The following is a 26,742-nucleotide window of genomic DNA, read 5'->3' as shown; positions in this document are numbered from 1 at the left end:
ACTACAGAGCTGTGCTCCACTATCAGAGATGTCAGATGTTTCATATATCTTTACATTTCGTAGCTGAGAGATCAGAAGATGGCTTAGTTGTGTTTTCCAAGTAACCTTCAGTGTTCTATAATGCCATAATGGCAACTATACAATATAATTCAAACATTTTTGAACTATTGCATTTTATCTTATACAGGATAAATGACATATAACTGTATTTTTTTTAATATCCTACTGTACCTCTGAAACAAGTAAGTCTGATTATCTCTGAAGCTTAATCAGGTGGTTTTGTTTATTCTTTCAGTAGAAACCAAAGATTATAACTTCTGATCTTCTTTTCTTCAAAACCCTTAAGTACTTTATAATTTAGTAAAAACAAAAGTTTAGCCTATATTTTCTATCTATCTTCTATGCCTCAAAATTCTTTAGTAGTAATGCTTCTTAAACACAGAAAATGTCCACAAATTAATAGCTGGGAGGGTTGCTATTTTTAGTTATTTATTGACACAAAAAAGTGCTGAAACTTGTATGTACTAACAAAAGCTTTTTTCCTCCCCATTTCCACCCACTCAGTAACAGCTCATACTCTTACAGCTCCCTACATGCAAAGACATGGATTTCTTTTTCTTGAAGGCTGAATTTTCAAATTCAAACCAACCGCTCTAGAAGTCTAAAAAAGGTTTAATAATTTCAGTTTGCTCTAACACATTACATATGTATCTGTGAACAAAGGAACTGAGACACATCAGAATCTGTTTTGCAGCCTCTGTGATCATGACTAATCCAAGTCCAGTAATCACTGTGTAAAGGCTAAATTGGCTTTTCTAAAAGCAGAGGGCTGAAATCTAATATATGTTACAGCAGATGTGGAAGTTTTAAGTTTACAAATCTGATTACACCTGTTAAAACTAACAAACTACGCAGGAGAATACCTCAGTGTATCACAAATTGACTAATGTGAGTTTATTTAGAAAAAGTGGAGATTAGTATTTTTGTTGCCCACTTAAAATTGTGTCTAAAAAGTCAGGACAATTAGGGGACGAAGGAAGCTGTTTGCTGGATTTTCACCTTGTTAACAAAACAAAGCTGTTTATACTTCTTCAATACACAGAAGTTTTGGGAAAAGCAAACTACTTATCATCACCACAACACAGTTTCCTCATAGATACTACTGAAATCTACTTCCATAACATTTCTGTAGGATGAAGCATTATCACCTTCGTGTACTTTTTATATGGAGAAATTAATAACTGTTTTCCCTAGGCTAAAAAATGTAAGGAAAGAGGGAATTGTGTTAATTTGGCATAAGCAGGAAACAAAACATACAAAATATTGAGTATTGGATGATCAAATGAGAAATATCTACTTTATGAAGGAGGGGGTCAGTGAAAAAATGTATCATGTTTCATAATGCTTATGCACAAAGGAGATAACTTCAGTCAAAAGGCATTATAGCGACAGTTGAACTTGTTACAGTTTCTCTGCCTACCATTAGAAAACGTGAATTTACCAGAAAGTGGAGTATTCAGACATACTTTTCTTTGAGCAGAACACAGGTGGGTTTTCTGCAAAAGCAGCTTGCTTCCTATCAGTTAATGTGTGTAACTCATTTAAGTTCCCCAGACTCTTCACTCTGAGGAAACTTAGCCAAGATGATGGTCCAATCCCACACTGAAGCACTGGCAAGATTATAGCTCTGCAGTGGACTGACCAAGATAAATATGTTAGCTTTAAGAAGAAAGAAGTACTAGGCTACCTGGACAGTTGACTGCAGTACACCAAGCTCTGGCCAAAGTGAGGCCATTAGCCAAAGGAGAAAGCTGGCCAAGAAGCCTGGCAGCTCCTCAAGGTTCTGTCAGTGGAGGGCCCAGGATCAATAGCTGCTACATCAGGAGCTCCAAGGCCCCATTTAAGATAATTCTCAGGCTTTAGATGTGGCGTGGAAAATCTATGTATGAGGCAGAAAGGTTGCATAAACAGCCAGCCAAAAGTGTAGAAACCCAAGTTTCCTACTTCCTTCTGCCATACCAGCTATCATTCTTAGGCTCTTCAGTAGTCTTTATCATTCACCACAAAAAAAAAAAAAAAAAAAAAAAAAAAAAAAAAAAAGTTCAGTGCATTATACACAGCTTTGTTTCCCTCCTGGAATTACTGTCAATTTTGTCTCACCAATCTGATTTAATTATAAGATTAGGTTTCCCTTGTAAGTTTAGCAGGTTAAAGTTGAAGGTTAATAACTTTCCTGAGTTCTGCCGATTTGTAAGAAATGGGCTGAGGCAGCATTTCACACCCTACTGCTCAAACTCTGGAAGTGAATATGAAACCTGTATATGGGGATCAGGTAACACTAAGAGAGTCTGCAAAAGAGTAGATGTTAATTATCTCTGGCAGGAGGAGAATTAGCTAAATGCTACTTGGTTCAATTTTCTAGTACCCCCCGCAGGTTAATACAAAGGAGTAGCATTTGGCTTCAAAGTGAATGGCATATATATCCTGCCTAATTAAAATGAAAATAAGACCAAAGGTCTTTTATGTTGTTATTAATATTTAATAAAATATTTCTACGGTTCTGTGTGAAGACAATACCAAAGGGAGTTCTGACTGCATTTTACCCGTCTCCTCAATTTCAGGAAATGATAGTATCTTTTGCACAATACCATAGTACCTACTATTATTGTTGTTGGGATTATACTTAATAGTCTTCCTTGTTTTCAGTTTCCTTGCATACATATCAAGTTATCCAGACTACTCACACTCCTCTGGTCAAAGAGATAACATTGACAGTTCATTTAATTTAGCTATTTCAAGTGCAAACTAATCTTCCTAAGATAAATTCAGGAGTCAAAAGTAAATATGGAATTTTGTGAGCTCTTTGAATTAAGGTACTATATTTTTCCTTTCTTATTGCATTGTATAACAATCTTGAGCTTTCTACTATTGTGCAGTTTTCATTTCATACCCATACTAATTTCCTTTGTATGAAACAATAGTGTAAGCAGATTATTACAGATCTCATTTTTCTTAGGTGCTAAAAAAGTTAAAATACATTTAAAGTTAACACTTAATATAAAAAATCTTAGCGATATGATGCATTTGTATTTTTATTTCAGGCAGTGCTGGTGACATCACCTTCATTGTTATTATATAAAATTTCCCAATACAAAATGTCATTTTTTTGGGCAGAATCTCTCAAGTTTTTAAAAAGCTCTTCCCTTTTTAAGTATTATAAGGAGTTCAGCAGTTGCTAGACTGGTCACAGGTTTTCCTAATTCAGCCAAAAAAGTTCAGCTGTATCTAAGAATGAAGCTCATAGGAAAATGTGACTTGCTCAAAAAAGAAAGCAGAGTAAAGAAAAGGAAAGGGAAGGAAAAGAAAATGGAGGGGAAGGGAAGGGAAAGGAAGAAAAAGAAAGCCTTGTTTTGAGTCACTCTAACATTTTGACATTGGAATACAGAGTTAAATTTGCCTTGACTTTGGTAGCAGTGTCATTTGCAAGCGGCACAAAATATTTGGGGAATTTTCAGTCTTCAAAAATTCCTCATTATGAATTGCATCAGAATATATGCTCATGAAATGAAAGAATATACAGAATAAAGAATGAAGAGCTGGCTTAAAACTTTACAAGCTATATTGTACAGTTTTGTGCAGAATTGAATCTAAGTAACTAATTTTTGTGTGCTTCAATTTTCAGTCTTTGCCAAAAATGCACTTTAAATATGTCTGTATAATCTTCAAGGCACTGTCCCTGTTTCTGTTTTTTCAGACTCTGTATGAGGAACCATATAAAGCAGACTATTTGAGGAACCATATAAGGCATATTATCTTCAGCTGCAAGGTCCTGGATTTCTCTGCTGCTAAAAGAAAACAGTAAGATTTTCCTACAGCAACACTGAATGCCATACAGAGCACAGTACATACTGCAGTTGGGACTGCTGATGACAGAAGAGTAATATAACCTGCAGGATGAGTGTATGGGAGCATTCAAAAATATCAGACTGATTTATATTAAACTAAGGAAACTCAAAGTTAATTAAATAAAGCAAGCTAAGTCCATTCTAACTGAGAATAATTTGAGTCCAAAAAGCTCCACACAGCTTAAGTAATACTTAAACACATTTTGAAGTGACTCCCCTCTTCCAGCATAGTGTCTTCAAAAAACAGTAGCTCCATTCCCAGCCCCATAAGGGACTGTGTTTTAGCAGGCACAATGATCTCTAGTATGTTCCCATCCAAAAGTTTTTGATGTACCATCTGTCCATCTGGACACTCTGTGCCCTGCCCTTTTTCCCATTTCCTCACTGAGTTATCAGCCCCAGCCCCCTCCTCAGTGCTGTGGCTGTTTAACTCCCTCAGCTTTTCTCTCCCTCAGCTACTAGTTCCTTAAAACCTTATCCTTTAAGTTCCAGGATCACCTACCAATTTTCTTCTCCTAAAAAAGCTAATGTAACTCCTCCCAAAACCCCATTTCTTCTCCAATTTTGCTTCCTGTTGAAGTACAGTTTCCTGCTGAAAAGGTCCTGAGCTGTGTGTTCCTTCCATTCAGTCCCTATGAGCTGTGAATATCCATTGGGCTGGTCTGCATCCATCCATACGCTGTAATATGGTGTGCATTACAAAAGGGTAACCAAGAAAATAGGCAAAAGCCTAAGATTTCTGCCCTGGCACCTGACTTCAGCCTCTCAATACAAGCAAAATAATGCTCAGGCCTGGACAGAAACAAATAAATGTCATTGGGAAGCAGCAGACAAATAAATAGTATGTGAAGACTCAATTGCTTTGCTTCTGTCTTCAGTGGCAAACTCTCTTCCCACATCTCTGAAGCAGACATACCACAAGACAAGGACTAGGGGACCAAAGTTCCTTCACTATAAGAGATCGATTCATCACCACCTGAGGAACCTGAACATATATATAAGTCTGTGGGACCTTATGAAATGCTTTGCAGAGTCCTGAGGCAATTGGCTGATGAGACCCTGAGATGAGATCAGTTGATCAGAGCCTGGTGCTAGTAACACCAACACTATGGGTTCAATCCCCATATGGGGCATTTCACTTAAAAGTTGGTATTAATGATCCTAGTGGGTCCTTCCAACTCAGAATATTCTGTAATTCTCTAATTATGCAGTTGCCAAACCACTCACAGAAAAGTCACGTCATTCAGGTGAAGACCCAGGTGGGTGAGAAAAGGGGAAACAAGGTACTGGGAACTAGTGACCCAACAGCCTCACTTCTCACTTCTACTCCTGGGAAGGCCATGGAATGGATCCTTCTTAAAGCTCTGAAGTACATGTGGGACAGGCAGTTGATTCGAGGGAGCCAGTACAGCTTCATCAAAGGCAAGTCCTACCTGTCCAACCCAGTGGCCTTGAATGATGGAATTACTACATCAGTGGACAAAGAAAGCTATCATTTATCTGGACTTCTGGACTGTAAAGAATATGACACACTCCCCTTTAACATCCTTCTCCCTAAACTGAAGAAATGGATTTGATGGGTGGACTGTTTGGTGGATGAGGAATTTGTTGGGACAGTCACATCCTGAGGACATTGGTTAACAGTTCAATGTCCAGATGGGCATCAGTGACAAGTAATGTCCCTCAGGGAGTCTGTTTTGGGACCAGTGCTGTTTATTACCTTCAGCAATGACAAAGACATCAGGATCAAGTGCACCCCCAGCAAATATGCAGATGACACCAAGCTGAGTGGTGATGTTGATACACCTGAAGGATGGGAGGCTATCCAGAGGGACCTGGACAAGCTCAAGAACTGGACTCATGTGAATCTCATGAGGTTTAACAAGACAAGTACAAGGTGCTGCATCTGGGCTATGGAGTATCAACAAAGGCTGGGACAGATGGAGAGCAGCGCTGGGGAGAAGGACTTGGGAGTGCCGGTGGGTGGGAAGCTGGACATGACCCAGCCATGGGCACTCCCAGCCCAGAAAGACAAACTTGTCCTGGGCTGCATCCAAAGCAGCGTGGGCAGCAGGGGAGGGAGGAGATTCTGCTCCTCTGCTCCACTGTGGTGAGAGCCCACCTGGAACCCTGCATCCAGCTCTGGGGTCCCAGCACAGGATGGATATAGACATGTTGGAGTGAGTCCAGATGAGGAACACAGGAATGATCCAAGGGTTGGAGTATTCCTCTTATGAGAAAAGGCTGAGAGTTGGGGTTGGAAGGCTCCAGGGTGATTTTACTGCAACCTTTAAATACTTCAAGGAGGCTTATAAGAAAGAGAGATTAGTAGGTCCTGTTGCAGTAGAACAAGAGTTATTGGCTTTATACAAAAAGAGAGTAGATTTATAGTAGATATAAGGAAGAATTTTTTTTTTTTTTTTACAGTGAGGGTAGTGATGTACTGGAACAGGTTCCCCAGGGAAGCTGTCAATACCCTACCACTGAAAGTGGCCAAAGCCAGGCTGGATGAAGCTTTGAGCTCCCTGTTTTAGTGGAAAGTGTCCTTGCAACCTTTCCAAGGAATCTCATGTCCTTCTCTGAACATCTTAAAGATTTCAGAGAGAGGTTAACATCCACTCAAGCTATTATTTGTGGTTTTTCTTTCATATAGAGTAGTTCTCTATCACGTATCGAGTCTTGTTTCTTGCAACAATCTGACTTCTTTGAGGATGAAACTGAACGACACAGGAATCTCTATTCATCACACACAGCACTACAACCAGAATCAGTGTCACAGACATTATTCTGCCAAACAACTCAACTCATATATATATATATATATATATATATATTCCATAATTTTAATAGTTTCAGATAGAAAAAGTTAAAACAGAGTGAATAATAACTACCTTTAATTAATTTAATTTAAATAGGAGATTAGTCAACTTGTACTGTACTTTTCAAAATCAATTTTGAAACACCAGTGCCATGAAACATTAGAAAATCTACTTTGTTTTCAAACTGCATGTGACTGTCTTTCCAAATCTAGAAAATCACAGCTGCAACAAATATATAACATATACACAATATGTATATACACATATTTGAGTCACTTTGAGATAGCATTACCAATTAGGTTTGTGCAGAGTTCCTTCTGGCTTTCTGAAACTCTTTGTGCCAAGAAAAAATTATAATTTTCATTGACATTCATAAACAAACAATAGCTTATGTTTAAAGCAAATTAGTGAACACAACACAGAGAAATGTAACATCATGTTTGCACTTGTTAAGAGCTATTACCCTTTGCATTTGCAAAGTACATCAGTGTTTCACATGAGGTGTTGGAGATGCGTAGATCTACATCTCCAGGAAATCAGTTTGTACCTTATATTCAAAACAATCACTTGCCTTAGCAATTTGTGGAATTGAAGGTTTACAATTTTTCACCCTCAAGAGCACCACAGTGAAGCTGATGAATTGCTTCAAAATATGAACTTTTTAGACCACGAAAGTTCTCAAATGAAAAATGAGGAAATTCCAATTGGAAAACTCAAAATATGGCAAGAAATCCTGAATATAACGAGCAATTCTTTTTCCCTCCTGAGCAGCCCCTCAGACAGTTTCCTCAAAAACCTTTCTTAACAAAGGTTCACTCTTCAGCACATAGAGATTTGAATCCATTGAAGTGTTTCACTTTCATTTCTGAAGCTGAAATATAGCAATATTCTCCAAAGTTTTGCTCTCTCAGTCAGGACAAAAATAACACATACTAACGTCATACTTAAATATACCATGTCCCTAGTACAATCTTGACATATATTTATGTTAAAAACCAATGTACCTACTGGTATGATAACCTTTCATGCTTGCATTCTGTACGTGTCACAGAATTTGTCAGCACTGGGGGCTTTCCAGTTATTTTCTTATTAAAGTGAATGGAAACGGAAACTTAAAAGGGCAAGCTCAACATAACTGTGGGCATACGTTAACGGGAGACACTAAATATCTTCCAGAACAAGCTATACTAAGTGCATTTTCCTATTCTGTACAATCTGCAGCAACACAGTTTGATGATAAAATGTCATCCATCTGCATGCTTCTCTAAATGCTCCAGTACCCTCCTGCATGTCAAACACCTTCTCTTCAAACTTTTAGCTTCTGTTGACACTTCATTAGGGAACATTTTGAAAATCCCCTTGATTTTAAATGTATGTATTTCGAAACACAGAGTCTCGGGAAGGCTTTCAGCAATTTTTTTTCTTGGTTTTGGATATGAAGTCTATCTTGCATCTTTTAACTCTAGTTTTTGTACACTAACACAAAAGCCCTCAAATGGCAATTCAAGGAGCACTCTAGAGCCCTCTTGGTCTCCTAGCAGCTCATGTATTAATGACAGGGCTGAACTGAGGACCTTAAGGTCTCCAAAATCCATTCCTCTGCAAAGCCTTGGCATGTGATTTTTAGGCTGAGATATCAAATGAATTTAAATTCCCTGCTGCAGAGCTAAGAAATTTTACAGACTCTACTATGAATTTAAAAAGCACGTAGACTTCAAAAGGAACCAATCTTAGTCAAGCAGGTAGGACACCCAAACATATGACGCTGCATATAAACTCTGACCAGAAAAAAAAAGAAAAATAATTTTAAAAGAATCAGCATCTTTGATGGTCTGCTACATTTCAATCAAATTCTGATTAGAATTTCATTATTTTTACTTGCATCAGCCTTGCATGTCATTGCTCATCTCAGAGCTCAGTGAAGTTGTACAGGAGTGCTCCCCTGGCAGCACAGTGTAGGTCAGGATGCTCATGCTACACAACTGAGACCCTGTTTGCCCTGATGTTCAGGCCAGGAATTGCCAGAATCCAGAACTCAAGAGTTGTGCTAAGATATCTAAAATTTTCATGCATCTGGTCCAGTATTAGTTTTCAATTCTCTGATAAATTTGCTGCAGTTTTTCTCAATGCCACAGATAATTTCTGAAATTCTAATTTTAATTCTGACACATCATTACTTTCCCCACAATCATTTAAAATTTTTAAGAGACACACTGCACATATTCATCTACTGCCTACATAAAAGAAGTTCCTATAGAAAATCAACAACTGAAAGGATATTTTAGATAGCTGTGTGTTCCTTGCATTTTCTATCTGTCCAAGATTTTTCTTCTGGTCATTACTATCCTATCTGTAGTGTATTTTATATGTCTGAATATAACTTCTAAAACTATTCCTATAACTCACAGATTAAACTGAAATGAAAAAGGATACACTTTTCAAAAGTGACAGGACTAAAAGTATACAAACACCAATTAGAATTCCATAGCAGCAAACATCAGTATTTTATCATTCATTTGCCTCCTAATTCAGAAGTCCCTGACCAGGTGACTGAACAGTAATATTTTCGTCATCAGTTTCTTTCTTATTTCAACTCTAAAATTAACTTTCCAAAAAGAGATTTTTGTGGTACTTTAAAAAAAAAACTAGTAAAAGAGGCTTTGACCTACATACAAGTAATTACATCTTAGGTTCAACTAGAAGCCGAAGGATGAAACAACATACTGAAATTCTTCCTTCACTCCTGTTACATGTCAAATGCAATTTTCTGTAATACTTACACTGTGACTGTATTTTGTTCCTCTATCGGTGAAAGATCATCAGGAAGGGATTTTGATAATTAGTCTAACACACCTGTGCTTTAAGTAGATTACAGAAAGAACAAGTAATTTAAAAGCTTTGAAATTTAGTATATTTGCTTCTTTATTTAAAAAAAAATTATTTTTCAATTTTGGCTGATTATGAGGGTAAGGTTAACCATTAAAACATTAATTATTTGAACTGCACATACAGTACAAAAGTTGTTTCACTTACTCCTACAGACTTCCCAACATGTAGCACCATTCAACAAGTTACTACAACCATCATATTCTGAACCACAAGTGAATCATCATACACATTCCATCCCGCAGGATCAAAGCTGAAATTTTACTTTGTTCAACATGAAGTCACCAGAGTTTAAAACTCATTTTAATTCGCCACATAAAGCTTGAAGCTGTCACTGAACATCCTACATGTCTGTAAATTATTAAATCAAACCATTCGAAAAATATGATCTGTACTTTCTAAACTGCTTTACACCAACAGTGCAATTTGCCTTTCCAGACAAGCCATCATCCCATAAGACAGTATTAGAGAACATGTTCTTTTTAGGAAGGGCATGATTAAATGGCTTTGGATGCAGTTAAACTCCTAGTTGAAAAACTACTGGAGCTGCCAAATTTAAGACATTGACAAAAAAAGCTCTGTACTTCTTCATACATCATACAAAATGTAAATACACAATTATTGTACATGATAAGTGCTGCAAACACAATAACATTACAAGAAAATTATGATGAGCCCATTAAACTGGTTAGTGAGCCCTGAACTCTGTTAAACACATATCCATTACATCTACAGATTGCAGTAATTAAGCTTTCTGTATTTCATTGCCATAAGATAACTCTTAATGAACAGTACAACATTTTATAAATGTCTTTCAGTGAAATAAAATTAAATATACATTTTCTAATAAAGCCACTATAATAAAGATATTAAAAGCTATCTTTCTAATTCTCTGAATTGCTGTTAAAAATAAATCTACTCATCATAGAATGACTGACTGATTCTTTAAAAAAAGAGGTACAAAGCAGGTATTCAGAGCTGCCTATTTTTAAAGGAATGTCTCAAATACTGAAAAAAAGAAAAGAGACAGAAAACTGCTTAAATACACACTTGAAACCTCCGAATGCCCCTCCTAAGGTTTGAAAAAGAAGACTCACCTTACAATTGCCTTTGTCCATTTTATGAGCAGACTAAACAGAAACAACCACTCCAAAAATCAGAAAAAGGTTAATCTGATTCTACTCTTCTATGTAAATTGATAATTATTATATGGTTTTGGATTGCAACCTAGCTCTTACATTTCAGAACATACTTCTAGTATCACATTCCCACATGAGTTAGCAGGAGCTGCAATTCAATTAGGGAACACAGTCAATTACTCATGAGAAGAGACTTCATGTTATTGAACAATTTGTTCAAAGATAAGTATTTCTCCAACTGAATGCAATGAAATTTCACCAGCAGTCATCAAGTAGAAAAACTGGGCATGCAAACAGTCTCATGATGAATTCCCTCTGCAAATATAGATGCAGCAAATACAACAACTCAAAGGAAAATGAGGAAGAACTCCAGAATGTCAGAAAGTGTATGTAAAGTGAAAGTGGGAACAATCCACTTAAGAACAATACAGAAACATCAACTACATGAGCACAAATGGGAGTAAGGGCCAGAGTTAGAGGGAAACAAGAAGATCTTCTCTAAGCATGTTAGCACCTTAAAATATTTAACAAAGTAAATACATGGGTCTCTGGTGAATGAGGTATGAGACCAAGCAAAAAATGACAGATAAAAAGTACAGCAAATGTCACAGAAAGGCTTCAATATTATTCAGTGCTTTCTTTGCCTTCTTTTTCGTTGATCTGCTCCCTGGCCCTCCGTTGATCAGAGCTCCTCCTGAGCATCACAGTGGTGTCTGTGGGACTGAAGTACTGCACACAGTAGCGGATGACTGGATCATGAGCAGATGCAAAATTGGGCACTTCCAAGTCTCCAGGGACAAGATGGAATGCATCCAAGGGTGCTAAGGAAGTTGACTAATGTCACTGTGACATGAATCTCTTCTTCCAAAGGTCACAGTAGTCAAGCAAAGTATCCTGAAAGTCATTTCTATCTCACAGAAGAGGAAGTGCCTAACCAACCTGACAGTGAGACGACTGACTCAAAAGATGAGGGCAGAGCAAAGACTGCAATTTACCACAAATTTAGGGAGGTTTTGGCAATCTACCACAGCGTCCTTGTGGTCATCCTCAACCACCTAAATGATAGTTATAGAAAAAACAGAGACCAACTCACCTCAGAGATACACAGCAAAAGACTCAGATGGAAAAAGCACTAATTGCAGCAAATTACATTCTAATAAAACAGAAGGAAAAAGGTCTTCACAAGGAGGGGGATTAAACCATTAGACCACTGGTTGGCCAGAGAGGCTGAGAAATTGCCTATCTTTATGATATACCAAATTGCTACACAAGGCCCTGACTAACCTGATCTAACTCCAGGGAACTGACCTAACAGGGAACTGAAGCATATGTCTTCAAAAGTACCTGCCCAACTGAAGTAACTCTATCATTCTAGAATACACAAGAGAAATTCATCTCACATGGGGTCAACCTTAGTCAACCTGACAGGTCCAGCTGTTCTAATAAAAGAGGTTCCTGCTTCTCTAAATGCCCATTAGGTTGCTTCTACAACTGATCCCTGGACTCAGAATCAGATTCTCCAAGTCTGCTGTAGTCAAAAGTAGCCTGGACATCTTAAATTGTAGCTCTTTTGTAGACCTTTTTTTTTTTTTTTACTATCATATAGAAGAATTTCTACAAGTAGATCTAAATGGGTGATGACTTCTGGCAGGAGGGCAAGACACGCAGCTGAGGTTATGACAGCAAGCAGTAATCTCTTGAAACAGCTGCTTGTAATATGCTGACACCCTTCCATGTAACTATTTAAATTGTTTAACCAATCACATCACAAAAAAGTGCATCATGACTAGGTTGCCAGAGCTAGAATTCAACACAGCAACTGTTCTTTGTCAGGTAACACAGAGACTCAAATAAGCTAGTGTGAGTGAGGTAAGGAACAAGGACTAAGAGAGCAGAAAATTAAAAAAAATGCATGAATTTTTTGTAAGCACTTCCCTTACTGTCCAGAGAATCCACAGTTGCAGGCACTGGCAATGATGTAATGGTCATTTAAAAAAAAGTAGTACTTAGATCATTCAATCACTTAATTATCAGGTCACTGTTACATTAGAAACTACAGATTCCTCTGTGCAAAATCAGCTCAGTGGTACAAGTTCCGAACAAAGCTTGTAACAAAGCAGGGGCTTAAGGGGAAGAAAGATCAGACAAATTCATGGAAGCAAAATCCCACTAGAGTTATTAAATATATATAAAACTCATCCAGCTCAGAAAACCCTGAATCAAAAAACCAGAGACTGGGAAAGTAATAAAGTGGAGTTTCACTTATAGATGCTTGCCCTGTAGGAGACAAGACAAGAGACTAGTCAGACCTTTGGGGTATGCGATACAAGCTCTTTGGTTCTAAAGTCTCACTTGCTCAAATAAGTCCCATCTGTAAGTGGAGACTCATATGTGGAAAACTATAGCCTCTATTCATCCTTGTACTTGAAAGTTTAAATCTGAGCTTATAGACTTCAACTAGTTCTTAAACTTATCTGTGGACCAATCAGCTGTTGAGGAATGTTAGACTGTGTGTACATCAGGAGACAAAATAATTAACTAGAAAACACTTAGTTGATTGCAGTTTCTTTAGCAATGTATTTTAAATTGTTTGATTTTAAATTTTATTCTTTTTTCAATATAAAGAAAACAAGACAAGTGTAAAAAATTATAAATCTGTGTCAGAAACAAAAGTTCTATTAACACCTTCATCTATGCCCTAAGGGACTCATTAAGGCATCAGACAGAAAAAGGAGGCCATGAAATGGTTTGCACAATCATCTCAACCAATGGAGATTCACAGCTCAATCAAATGTACTCTGATTTCCTTTAGTAGCTTCCTATAAGTTATTTGCCAGTTCAAAAGTTTTTCTATACTTTCACTGAGCTTCATTCGCAGCATCAAAAAACTATTCTTCAGGTCAAAAAGGTTTGTCATAAAGATTGTAAGTAATGTATTGAGAGAGTATTGAAAACAGTTTATTTTTCTCAACTTAGAATATCTTAGAAGTGTCAGAGGCATTCTTTCCTGGTCCTGTTGAAAGATACAGTGGTTTAGATTACAGTATATACAATTATCTTTAACACCTTTGCTGATCACTGTAGAAGGATGAAACATCAGCAAATTCTTCATTCTCTAAATGTCAAAGACAGTCTGTCTCTGCTCTGCTTCTGGTCCCGACGTTCCTCTCTTTGAACTTCTTGTTGACTCTACACTGCTTCTATTCAGTAAAAATATCAGCGTAAAGCTTTTAGGTTTTTGTTTTATCAATCCATGAAGTCTCACTCCATACTGTGAGATTTAATCTGCTCTTTGAACTACAGGAGTAATTGCAGCCTCCACCGTTCACTTCTCGTATGGTGAAACAAGCACCATTGTGCCTTCTTTCTTCACACCCCTCATGCTGGAGAGTAGTCTTGTGGATGCAGTAACTATCCTCTTCAACTCGGGCCTTAAATTTTCTTTACTCTGATGTCTAAAGAAAACTGAAGAGACTCAAAACATTACCTATCACTCATATTACAGTCTCATGGTTTCCTTATATTTTGAAACAATACATTGCATCTTTTCTACATTTATACTTATAAATATTTTCCATCATGAGCAACCACCTTCCTCTACTTTGCAGCTTGCCTTAAAATACAGGCTTCTCATCTTTAATTAGAATATTATCGTGCTACAATAGTAAAAATCAATGATACCAAATAATTCTAAAAGAATCCTTTGATATTACAGATTTTAGAAAATATTCAAAATTACTTAGTTCTATTCTTAGTGTGTTAGATTTACAGTTATCAGAAGAAAATCTATTTTTTTTAATATAAAAACAATTGGAAAGTTCATTTAAATCCCTCATCTAAGTACTAGAGAGATAAAGTAGGACATGCAAATGATTTGGGTTTGGGTAGGACTGTTTTTTTGGTTTTTTTTTTTTTTTAAATCGTATTAAAAATTGAAGTGGTTTAATGAACTTAAAAGTAAATGGCAAATTACCAGACTGCTGCCATTACATCATTGCAGAACAGGTAAAAATACATAATATTTTTCTAACATGTAACACAACAGCCTAATTCTACTGCACTGGCTTCATGGTATGAATAATATAATATCCAAACACTGATTCATATGACTATAAAACAAGAGGCTGCTGTGGATCACAGTTCAATGAGCTTTTATTCCACTGAGACAAAGTGATTCATATAAAAGACATTTTCTAAACTTCTGAGAAAGTATGCCACATTAACTCTTCCATAAAAGCAGGATTGAAGTATGATACAAAGCCTTAACTGTGCAGAAGGCTTGATATAGAGACGTTTGCTAGGGTCAAAGAAGTGCTCTAACACGAAAGGTATTAAGTAAAATCTAAACACTTTATCACTTCTTGTTCTGGCAGTCATAAAAAGACTTTTTTATTTTTTGAATGTGGAGATAAAAAGCAACTGGGATTGTAGTAACAGCTACCTGGGTTACACAGTCACATTGGCCATGTTCCACTGATGGCCACACCACAGACAATGTTTCACTTTTCACAAGCTTTACAGAAGTTTTTCAGCTCCTCCATTTCAATATACAAGGTTCCATCTATAAGGGCTTCTCCAATATAAGAAAAAATTTCTGTTATTTATGAGATTACTATAAATCCCTTTGAGCTTCTTCCTTGATGGTCTTTAAAAATTCATGGTTTATCTTTCAAGTGTGACAACAGTTGTAAGGTAACTGCTGGTGCCTGTTGTGACCAGGCAATTTCTCCCCCTCATAAAACCAAATATTGAATGAAATGTCTCAATCTTGAAGCTACTGCAAAAATGTAACATCACTGGCTTAGAGTGATCAGTAAAAAATGTGACAGAGATCACATTCATTACAGTTCAAATGAAAACAAACAAGATGCATGTCATAATAACGGAAATACCATTACTAACATCCTGCATGCAATGAAAGCAAATACTTCTACTATGATTAGTAGTCTAAAAACATAGAAAAAAAGAAAAAAAACCCAATACCCCAAAGTTTAACAAACACCAGTATCACTTTTGCACCTATTTTAGCTTTGAAATTTTCCCAGGTAAATCTGTAAAGAAATACAAATATCACACAGCACTAGTCAAAACCAGACACTTTTCTAATCTTTTTGAATGTTTAATTGTCAAGAATTGAACAAAACCATTATTTATACTTCTTCAATGTCAGGAGAAGTTGATAATGCTCACTACAACCCTCTGCTGCTTAAATCTATTTTCCTTCCTAGCAAACAGATACCTTGGTAGCTTATTCTTCCCCAAAGCACGTAATAAGAATTTGGGAGTCATTGTCATTTAGATTTTTCAAAACAGTTCCGCAAACTGTTTCTAAAACAAAAAATTCAAGCTGGAATTATGCTAAATTCATCTAGAAAAATAAAAGTGAAAAAATAAAAAGAAAATTGTAGCTAGTGAATTAACTACCTATATTCACCAAAAAACATGACTGTATGGATGCATGCATGGGTGTACAACACTCTGCGCAAGGTGAAAACAGAAATTATTTCACTGTTAATTCTTACATTTACAATTAATTAAAATGTTTTGGATATAGTACCAATCCCTTCAACAGGATCCTTTCTTCACATTTAGAATATTGCATGAGCTGTTGGAGAATACTAAGTGCAAGGGACTAGCAAGACATCACTTTATCAGAGGCCTTACAAATTTAAACTTCCATACTTTAAAAAAAAAAAAGATTTTTTATAAACTCTGTCCTTCAAAGTAAATACTATTTCTAACTAAATCACAATATATCACATTTTCTTTTCTGCACATATCACTTGTATACATCTTTACAACAATAAATCACTCAGTAGTAAATGACCACTAGACTTGATCTTAAAAATCTTTTCCAACCTAAAGTATTCTGTATTGCAGCATTCACCATGCATTCAATGAACTACTTTTCATCATCTCTACTAAAAGTAATTTAAAAGAGTAAGTACAATAAGCAGTAGACTGTAAAATGAGCTACGCATCCTACAGCATGATCCTATGACAGGGAACACTGGAAATCAGAGTAAATTTCAGTATCCAACAACTAAAATTACTCAGATACAGTGTAATATTACGTGTATATATCCGCTTTACTAAGTTATCTTGTAAATCTACATTTAGTTAGACTTATGAAAATACAACAACTATGGTATCAGCTTCTACAATTTTAACCTAGGTTAAATAGCTCATTAGAACCTCAGTTCCAGGTAAATTACAGAGTCCTTAGTTGTGTGAAATTCCATTCTAACTACGTGGAATCATTTGCATTCCCCTAGCATCACAAGGCAAGGTCAGTGACACCAAGCACAAATAAACAGTATGGACTTTATAGTAGATATATATTCTTGTTTATCTTACCTGCAAAGTTCCATCGACAAGTTTTAATGACGCTTCAGATGCCTGGTTTCTAAGCAGAATGGAAGTAAAAGACCAAAAGTACACTGAAGACTGAAAGTATATATATTTTTAATGCATAAACATAAAGTATAGCTAGAATAATTAAGTTAGTACATGACTTCTAGCAAGCTTCTCCATTTTCTGCAAGCTGTAGAATTTTCAAACTGATAACTATTTCATTGGTTGCTTTCTGCTTCTGCAGTACTAAACTGCAGAATGGCAGTTTATAATGGCAAGGCATGAAATAGCCTTTGCAACAGCAAAACATTACCTACTGTATGAAGCCAGATTCTGTCTAATTTCATATTCAATATCATATTTCTTCCTCAGAAAGACACAAAAAGGAGTGTGGTGCATTATTGAATCAATGTGGGTTTTCCTTAATCACATATTGTTAAAGATTGACTTAGTTAGACAGAGAGGTTTGTAACTTCTTCTAAGTATATGGGACCCTACAATACAACAAATAAGTAATTTTTAGAAAATCTTCCTAACATCTTAAGAAAATAATTTTGTAGAAGTAAGTACCTTGCTTAATTTCGATTGTGTTGAGAATTAGTAGATTTTAAGATCTTGACTTAATCAGACACATACTTGATTATGAGGCTAAGAAATGTGCAAATCAGCCCTTTTTACCAACCATTAAAAGAACTTGGTAAATCACAGTGAAAGATGACAGAGAAAACTGCCAGACTGACCATGGAAATAACTAACAAACAAGTGCTAAAAATATTTGATTCATCATATGATGCAATGAAAATCAGAATAAGCCTTTTTTTTTATGTAAAGGCCAATACTCAAGAGATGGAATCAAAAGCAACTTCTCACAAAGAATGTCAATGATTACTAGAAGTGAAAATATCAGTCATTTATGTGTGTTCTATTTAGATGAAATGATATTCAAATGCAGTTAATTCTTGCGAAAAAATTTCCTCCTACACACATTCTTAAAGCTGACTTTTTCATTGTGGAAATGATTATGACTATTATATCACTTCCATATTTCTACATTGCCACCTCAGTGATTGATGTAATTTATTTTAATCAGATATTAAAAAATCAATAAGTTACACCATGAACAGTTCATGTTACAATATCCCAATTCTGTGGCAGTACAGGTTAGTCTGGAGTTATTTTACATTTTCAAGAATAGGCAAAAAAATTCCTACTCATACTTTACTTCACACATATCTGAAGATCAAAAATGAATCAGTAACATTTTTATGCAAAAAAAAACTTCAAGTTATTTAAAGCTACAATATTTTTCATAACTACAATAATTTAAAACAAAATAACTATGTTATTATACTTTGTTAAAGCTGACCTGTCATGGCTTTAATTCTTCAAAGATATTATGTTCACCTGCTTCAATCTCTATACAGAAGGGAAGTACCAGGAAGAAAAATCAACATCACCTCAACTTTTCCCCAGAAATTACTTCCATTTTAGTGGGCATAACTATATTGCAGAGGGAAGGGACAGTAAAGACCATGTATGTATACAGCTGCAGAAACTGCCAGACCTGTCTCAGTAAATGTCAAGTCATGTTTGGTCATGTAGAGTCAGCCAGCCAAGCTGCACACTTTGTCTGTGCTTACGATATTGTTATCTAGTCTACTAAAAATGTATCATTAGTGTAACCTTACCATCTATTCAGCTGTACACTAAAGATTAACTGTAAAATATTATCTACATTTATCCTTTCAGAAACCTGTGATCTGATAATAATGTAACAGGAATAACAGAAATATTCATTATATTCTTAAGCATTCGTTTTTCTCAGTGACAAAAAATCTACATCATCACACAAAGAAAAGATGGATCTATAATTTTGAAAATGCGCTTCCCCTAAGCTACGTGCTTATTGATCTGTTTATGTAAATGCCTCACAGTAACACTGTCCCTGACAGAATTAGACTACGTACACATAAATAAGAGATTATACCTTTAAGCAAGGAAAATTTGACACTTGCATTAGTTGTGGGTTTTTTCATACCTGTTTACTTTGGCATTCTTGATGGATTTCAGTCACAATTCTTTAGCAATGCAGAACCTTACCTCCATCAATGACTACTTCAGAGAATGATGGAAATTGCAACAGCTAAACTACATCCCTGATAATAATAAACAAATAAAACAAACAAAAAAAAACTCTCTCATTTTTCTCCTGAATATCAAAACAAAGTAATTATCTCAGTATTATTTTCAGAAGATAACCTTTTAGTTAAGATCATTCCATATACTCTTTGCAGAGGCACTAGACATATGCTAAAAGAAAGGTGTTTGGTCCTTCTTAGAAATGCGAGAACAACCAACCCAATGTGACCCAGCAAAACCTGGAACAAACACCGCAAGGAACTCAGTCAGTAATGTCATACATGCTAGAGTATAGCAATGTTAAGTTCAGATAAACACTTCCTCAGCCACACAAAAGACCTATTACTCTAGAAATTCACCACCAATCTCAGAGTCCCTCTTAGCAGGCTCTCCACAGTCTGATGATACACTTTGAAATGAACTACTACAGTTTGATCCTCACATCTATATCCTCATAGATACTCAAATCAGAATTGGATAAGGTGCTGTACCAGGGTGTCTCCCCATTCCTTTTTATATCTTCTGTCCTGCTGTCCTCTGGGTGAAGAATCACTGGACCTTGCGGATCTCTTGTTCCTTAAATGTGACTGTTCACAATAACCATATTTTCAGTAAGATAGAGACATTTTTAAGATAATCTCAGAACATATTTTGCTTTTAGAGCAGGAAAAGATCTTCAGCTAAACAGCCAAATTCATCCCAACCTTAGCTGTAGCAGTACTATTCTGCACTACACTAGTCTGCATTAATTTGTAAGGATAACTTTATTTTCCTCTCTCTTACTCAAGCTGGCTTCCTGATGCACCAGCTTATGCCAAACTCCCTTTGGCAGCAACTCAATTTCTGCACTCATCTTATGTACCTTATCCTTGCTTACATAGGACTATACTAAAGATCTGCAGCAAGCCTATTAAAATCAAGAGAAGAACATGAAAGTGAGTTTATTGTCCACACCAGAGAGAGTAAGAAGACGGTACAAATCAAAAACCACCATTGTTTCAAAGACTAAAACTCCTTTCTTTTAAAGACTAAAGTATGAATCATACATGTAGTGAGACCTTTGGAGTAGGGGTTTTGTCAGAAGTGATAATATAAAGTTCTATTACATCAGGAAGCAAGAGAATGACAAAAATAACAAATCAGAAAAATAGCATGAGACTGCAATAATATTTTGTTCTTTGAACAATGTTTTCAGGAAATTAAAGTACTTTTCCATTGACACATCATACTTCACCACTGTGAAGCACTACTTCCCTTTTCTATGCCTTTTCTACGCAAGGAGCAGGGGAAAGGAAAAAAAAAAAACAAACAGACTTAGACCCACATACATATTTAACATGTTACTCTATGTTGTGCTGAGAAGGAAAGATGCTGTTTGTGAGAAATCAAAAAATCAAAACCCAAAAGAACATGTTTTTCACTGTCTTTTTATACTTCATTGAACTGCTAAAGTCACAGAATCACTGAATGCTAAGTTGGAAGGAATCTCTGGTGATCACCTTGTCCAATATTCATGAAAGGTCACCTTGAAAAGGTTCAGGACTATGTCCAGATAAAGGAATTCTGAAGATCTGTTTTTTCTAATGCAGCAGCTAGCTCCTGGATGACAGGATAAGCTAACAGACATCTACATACATCTGCTAAAATACATGGCACATGAAAAACCTGAAACACATACTAGGGTATACTAGTCTAACAATTATTTTATTTGGGCCACTAGGACAAGAAATGTGAAACATAGCTTTCACTGGTTTTTTTGTCCTTGTTTTTTAAATAAACACTTATTTTCCTGGAGGAATAAACACTGGGGCTTGGGGGGCTTTTTTTTCAGGGGAGTTGGGGTGGGTTTTTTCAAAAGGAAACAATTGAGAAATTTTGTCACTATCATGGGTTCCATTATGTATAATCACTTCTTATCTAGGAATAGAAAAGTATGTGTCTTTGTAGATATTCAAACATACCAAACTAAATTCAGGTTTTAAAAATTAAAAAAAAAAAAAAAGGTAGTATAAAGCTAAACATTTAGTAAAGGCCAAAGAGTAGAGTAGACTTCTCTGACCTGGAAAAAAGGTGTTGTCTAGAGACATTACATACATATTGCAAGGAATTCCAGAGTATCAGAAAATCTGTAGCTACAATATAATCTGTAGTTACATTCCATACTTTAATTTAGGACACCACTTTCATAGAACATGGAAACAATTTACTTGGGGTTTAACGCCTTTTAAAATGGAGAAGCAACAGAACTGACAACATATCAGCCTTTTTCACTATTTGGAACTTTGACATTTCCAAGACTACCTTAAATCCTTCTTAATTCACAGAGGCTTTTTTTTTTTCATATGAACAATGAGTAAGGACAACAATAGCTGCTTCCTATGCTGCATGTTCTATTATTTTTGTACTCCCAGTGTTTCTTTCTTCCTCTGTATTTCTCACTTCAAGACTGAAGAAAAGAAAGGTTTTTAATGGCAACAGTGTTATGCTCTGGGTGACCTTCTATTCTGTTGAAGAGATGGATATTCAGAAATCTGGCACCTCTAAAGTGTTCAGCGTGAAGACTTTTGATCATCTGTAGTAGTTTTAAAGCTGGCTAGGCATAACATCCTTTTGAGCAACTTAACTATCAAAATTCAGACACTCATTTCTGCCTCTTATCTAAGAGAAGCAGTAAGAAATCTTTCACTGCTATGGGTTCAGTCCTGTAGGAAGTGATAGCCCAATTTAACTGGGTTAAAACTGTCTATTAATTTCCTAAGGTGAAAAAACTTTAAAGTACATGCTATATATTGCCTTGCTCAAATGCATGGCAATTAGTACACAAACCTAGCATCACACTTAGGAATTTCAATAAAAGATCAATAGCTACCAGCTAATTTTCAGGGAGAATTATCATAGCAGAGAGCATTTGATGTTCAAATGATCACACTTCTCTTCCATATTGGAAGCAGTCAATCCTGTATCAACTCTTTTTTTTCTGACCTTTTTTAAACTTTATGTAAAATGAAGATTGAAATGGAAAACAAAATAATAAAAATATGAGCATTTACTCTATTTTTAGGGCTTATTACTTATAAAAGACTTGTTAAAATCTTTTATGTGAGCTTTTATATACCAAAATTCAAAGGAAATAACTGGCTACGGCCACGCAACATTCACTTACTAAATTTTTATTCTGAAGCACACTTTTTCCTCTCAGATTTTATCTGGCATATCTACATCAGCTATGTGCAGACCTATGGTATACTTCTGCAACTGCATGAAAGTACAGAAAGAAATTAAAAAAAAAAATGCAAACCCAAACACATCCATTTGAAAGAACATAAAACCAATTTGCTCTTGTGTTCTATATTTTACAAGAAACTCCCCTTAAAGCCTTCTGGACTTGAAGCCTTGTAACACTGAGATCATGCATGGGATTCAACTTAATACACCTAAGTCTAAAATATGCTTTTGGATGTCACAGTATCTGTAAGCTCCTGCATTGACAGCAAGACCACAGAAGCAATCAGAGGCACAACCAGACACTCTAAGGCATAGGGACACCATGTTTAGGGAACCAAGTTCCACATGCTGTTTTCTGCTGGTGAGAACAGCCTTTTAGGAACTGCCTGAAGGGAAAGGTTGGCTTCTACTTCAAGGCATGAAAACTCAGAAACACTTAGGTCCTTTTGCAATTGTGTACCTTTCAATCTCAATTGTCCTGACAATTAAGATTAACCTAGTTACTGGATGTCTGAATTGAGAATTGTCCAACCAGGTAGCAGGATACATGGAAAAAGCTTTAATTTCGGCTTGCCTGTGATTGACTCCAGGTGTGGTAACACTCTAATATTCATCCAGAAAGAGGAAATTATACAGAAAATATCAGCTTTCCAATCAAAGTAGCTACCCTTCACTGATCTTTTCTAAAAGGATAACTTCTCCCATGTTTACTGCTACGCTGAGACAGACTTCCACTACAGAAAAATGGTGGGAAAGTCTGTGATCTAAGATGAATTTATGAGAAAATTTTTTCTTCCAATTCTGCTAATATTCACCTAGCATCACACTAATTCATATAGGCTAGAAGAAGTGACTTGAGAGATGTTTTAATTTTTCCTTCTGTTTAGAAGACATGTGAATTTACTGAAATTTTACATGCAAGGCTACTGAGAATGGCTTGATGATTTTGAAGGCAGAGTTACAACAATAAAGTCTTATAGCATACGGTGAAAATTCAACACATAAAGTGTTCAAACCTATGAAAACTTCCAGTATTTTTAACTGGTTCTAATTCATTTGCTTTCTGCAAGACCTACTTTTACTCCAGCTCTGCTGGGAGAACTATCACCTGCTGACTCTTTACAAGAAAACAGAGTTAAGAAAGAGATTTTGTGGAGAACTTTCCCCCGTAAAAAAAGGTGAAAAAAGTGACCTCATGACAGAAGAGGAAAACTGCATTTAGCTTATGTTCTTAGTAAATGCAGACATTTGGCAAAAGTGTCATAGAAACACATTTGAAACAGTCAATAAAGCAGATGCCAAGCTCAACAAAATTTTAAAAATTCTGTTACAGTAATGACAAAAAACCGCCATACCCTTAGCATAATGATATTTTCAAGAACAACATTCATACATATGTTTAGACAATTAAACTGTTATATTTTATGTATCTTACAATACAGGTGGACTAGTAATTCAGGTTGAGGGATTTTCCAAACATGCCAGTTTCAACATGCCAAAACAACTGCGTGTTTAGAAAGTCACCAAACATTAACGTATTTCTCTATTTCTTGCCGAAACATAAACAACCCCTCCCCCAAAAAGCAATCATGTGAATCATGACCACACTATGTATTACATTGTAATAGTATATGAACATTACGAACTACCAAAAGAATTTTTTAAAGTAATTTTAAAAAATAATTCAATCAAAAAGATTTCAATAGTATGTTTTGAAGAAAAACACAGGTCTCAAACACAGGAAGATGTATCCAAATCATTTTCATTTGATCTACCTAGCATAAAAAACTAAGTAAGTATGTCCTGCATCTATGTGATTTACTAGATCAGAATGTTCTTTCACATTGCTCATCTCCAGTTTTTGTTTTATGTTTTATCACATTAGAAAATGAATCACTAATAATTTACTTTGTTTTTACTCTTTTTTATTACAAAGGCTTTGGGGAGCAGTCAGCAGATGCAGGGAATAGAGAACAGCTTAATTTACTGTCACTTGAAAGAATCTGAAAACAAAGGAGACATCAAAAGATGCATTGGACCAAGTCATCAAAATTTGCTAGCATTCCATACACTAAAAGACTGGATATTATGCAAAGCAGCCAGACCTTTCCTTGCTCCATGCAGGGAAATCATATAGTTAGCAGTCTGATAAGATAAAGATCACAAAACAGAGGAGTATGCAGTACCTACTGCCCTTTATATAAGTCTCCAGTAAAAATACTGGCTTTAGCACAAGTCACTGAGGAAGCTGCAAATTTTGCCCCATCTTTTTAATTTCAAAAAATGCATTTCCTATTAAATTACAGAAAAACAACTAGCCTTCAAACTGGACTTCATAAATTCTCTTCCAGCACTACAAACGTCTAGGATAATAATTCAATGGATATAACAACAAGATGTCTGGCCCCTCAACAGAGTTCAGGTACCCAGTATAAAGTTGGAATTTTAAAGGGTACTCCATTTTAACATAAAAGTTACTGTTAAAAAAGACCTCAATTGGTTTTCTGTCCTCAAATGCTGTTAAGACATTTAAGCAATTAGCAGATTAGAAATAAAAATGGCTATTCACTTACACCACCTTTCCAAGGCACTATGAAGAATGGACATGTTTTCAACTATCACTGCTCAGCCATGGAAGTTCAGGCCCCAAGTTTCATCTAAAAGTAAAGCTTCAGAAGAAAACCACTACTGATTATGAAACCTGAGAACAAAAAAATGGCCACTCTTTCCATGCTTGCAATGGCAGTGATAGTAGATCAGCACTATGCTCTGCTGCATGTTCCAGAAATTTAATATCTCAAATATCACAAGAAGTACCCTAACTCAGCAGCTCCTCAGCTCTATTAAATTGCATCTCAAAATCCCTCAAAACCACAACCCTCCCATAACAAAAACAAACCAAAGAAACAAAAAAACCCCAAAAAAATCCTATAAAGACCTTTTTCATTATTAAGCTTTAATCTGTGCCCAAAGATCAGTTTTGTACAAGTCTAGAAAAGCTCGTCCCCACGAGCAGGGTTTACTACTTGCAGTGAGGATGCCTGATACTTTAATCAGAGCCATCTTACTGCTACAGGCAAAATTTAATTTTTCAAGACGGTGGATTAAGGGCCAGGATGCTGTGCAGCATTACCATGGGGAATGGTAAATGAGGAACAGGAGAAATATTCAGATCTAAAGTAAGGTAAAAGGCTCAGAGCTAGGATGCACACAGTGGGGGGTGAGCGGGGAATCCCTGTAGAGCTAGGTTTGATGCTTCTCTACAGCAGAAACAGAAAAATTGAAGATAGCAGCTGCATTGATAGGAATTGGTAGCCAGCTGTGCCACTGCACAGTAAGAACTGTTTTCTGACCATTGAACCCTTCTCCCTCACTGGCAGCATCAAGCTTGTCTCCCCAGGGCTCTGGCTCATGTGAGGTAGAAAAGGGCTAACAGCTATTTTGCTCTGCAGAGTAATCCACAGCCACAAGCGACTGCCTGCCATGCCTGTGGCAAAAGACAATCCTGATTTCAACAAAAAACATTGTAGAGATGGGGATGAGAACAAACCTGAAACAAAAATTTCAAATTACTATTAAAATTCAAATTACTAAGCTTCTTTTCAAATTACTAAGGAAATCCAAATTACTAAGCTTCTTTTTATTTGACAACACTGCTATAATCTGCTTTTCTAAAGAATTATATATCATCCACAGATGCTGAATTTCTCTACTTTTTCAAAGGTAACCAGAATAGTTCTCAGACACACTGTAGTTCAATGCGGGGTAAAACCACTACTTCAATCTCTCTCCCATATTTACTAATTACATTTATTTTCCTTTTGATTAAGTTGCTGGCTTGTTTTCATTAACAGTCAGACTCTTCTGCATGATTAAAACCAAAAAATGTTACATTGAACAGCAGTCCTGTAACTGATCACCTGGTAGGGTGACCATGACTATTTCCAGACACTTCCTCAGCCTCTGTTAAGCCAGTGACAGATTGCAGTTATTAACAGGTCAGTGAATAAATTAATTCCAGGGCACTGAAAATGATGTTCATGAAATGAAAAGTGGCCTTGCTGACATTGCATCACTATTTCTAGACAGTGTGCTTGAACACCAAATAAATCTCACAACTTGGATGAGTGCCAAAAAGTAGTGACCTAGTTTCATTAGTGTGGGAAAAGACTAGCAATTGGTCCTAGGAGAGCAGATTACCAAAATAACTTCACACAAAAACATTCCATAAAGAATGTTCTTTAAATCAGACATTTTCCAATCTAACAAGTCACT

At 36.0% G+C, this 26,742-nt stretch overlaps 1 protein-coding gene across 3 annotated transcripts in view; it reads right to left on the bottom strand.

Annotated features, from left to right (window-relative positions):
• Positions 1-26,742, bottom strand: part of AUH (AU RNA binding methylglutaconyl-CoA hydratase) — a 111,862-nt gene that overhangs the window by 16,291 nt on the left and 68,829 nt on the right. Inside the window, exon 8 of one of the 3 annotated variants that reach the window (XM_038124196.1) lies at positions 14,654-17,155. The exons of the other annotated variants lie outside the window; for them this stretch is intronic. The gene's annotated coding sequence lies outside the window, so the exon portion shown is untranslated. Of the gene's footprint in view, positions 1-14,653; positions 17,156-26,742 lie in introns of those variants that run through there. 3 annotated transcript variants of the gene reach the window in all.

This window comes from Motacilla alba, chromosome Z (assembly GCF_015832195.1).
Source record: "Motacilla alba alba isolate MOTALB_02 chromosome Z, Motacilla_alba_V1.0_pri, whole genome shotgun sequence".
Lineage (NCBI taxonomy): Eukaryota > Metazoa > Chordata > Aves > Passeriformes > Motacillidae > Motacilla > Motacilla alba.
This window is presented reverse-complemented; position numbering and strand designations above follow the sequence as displayed.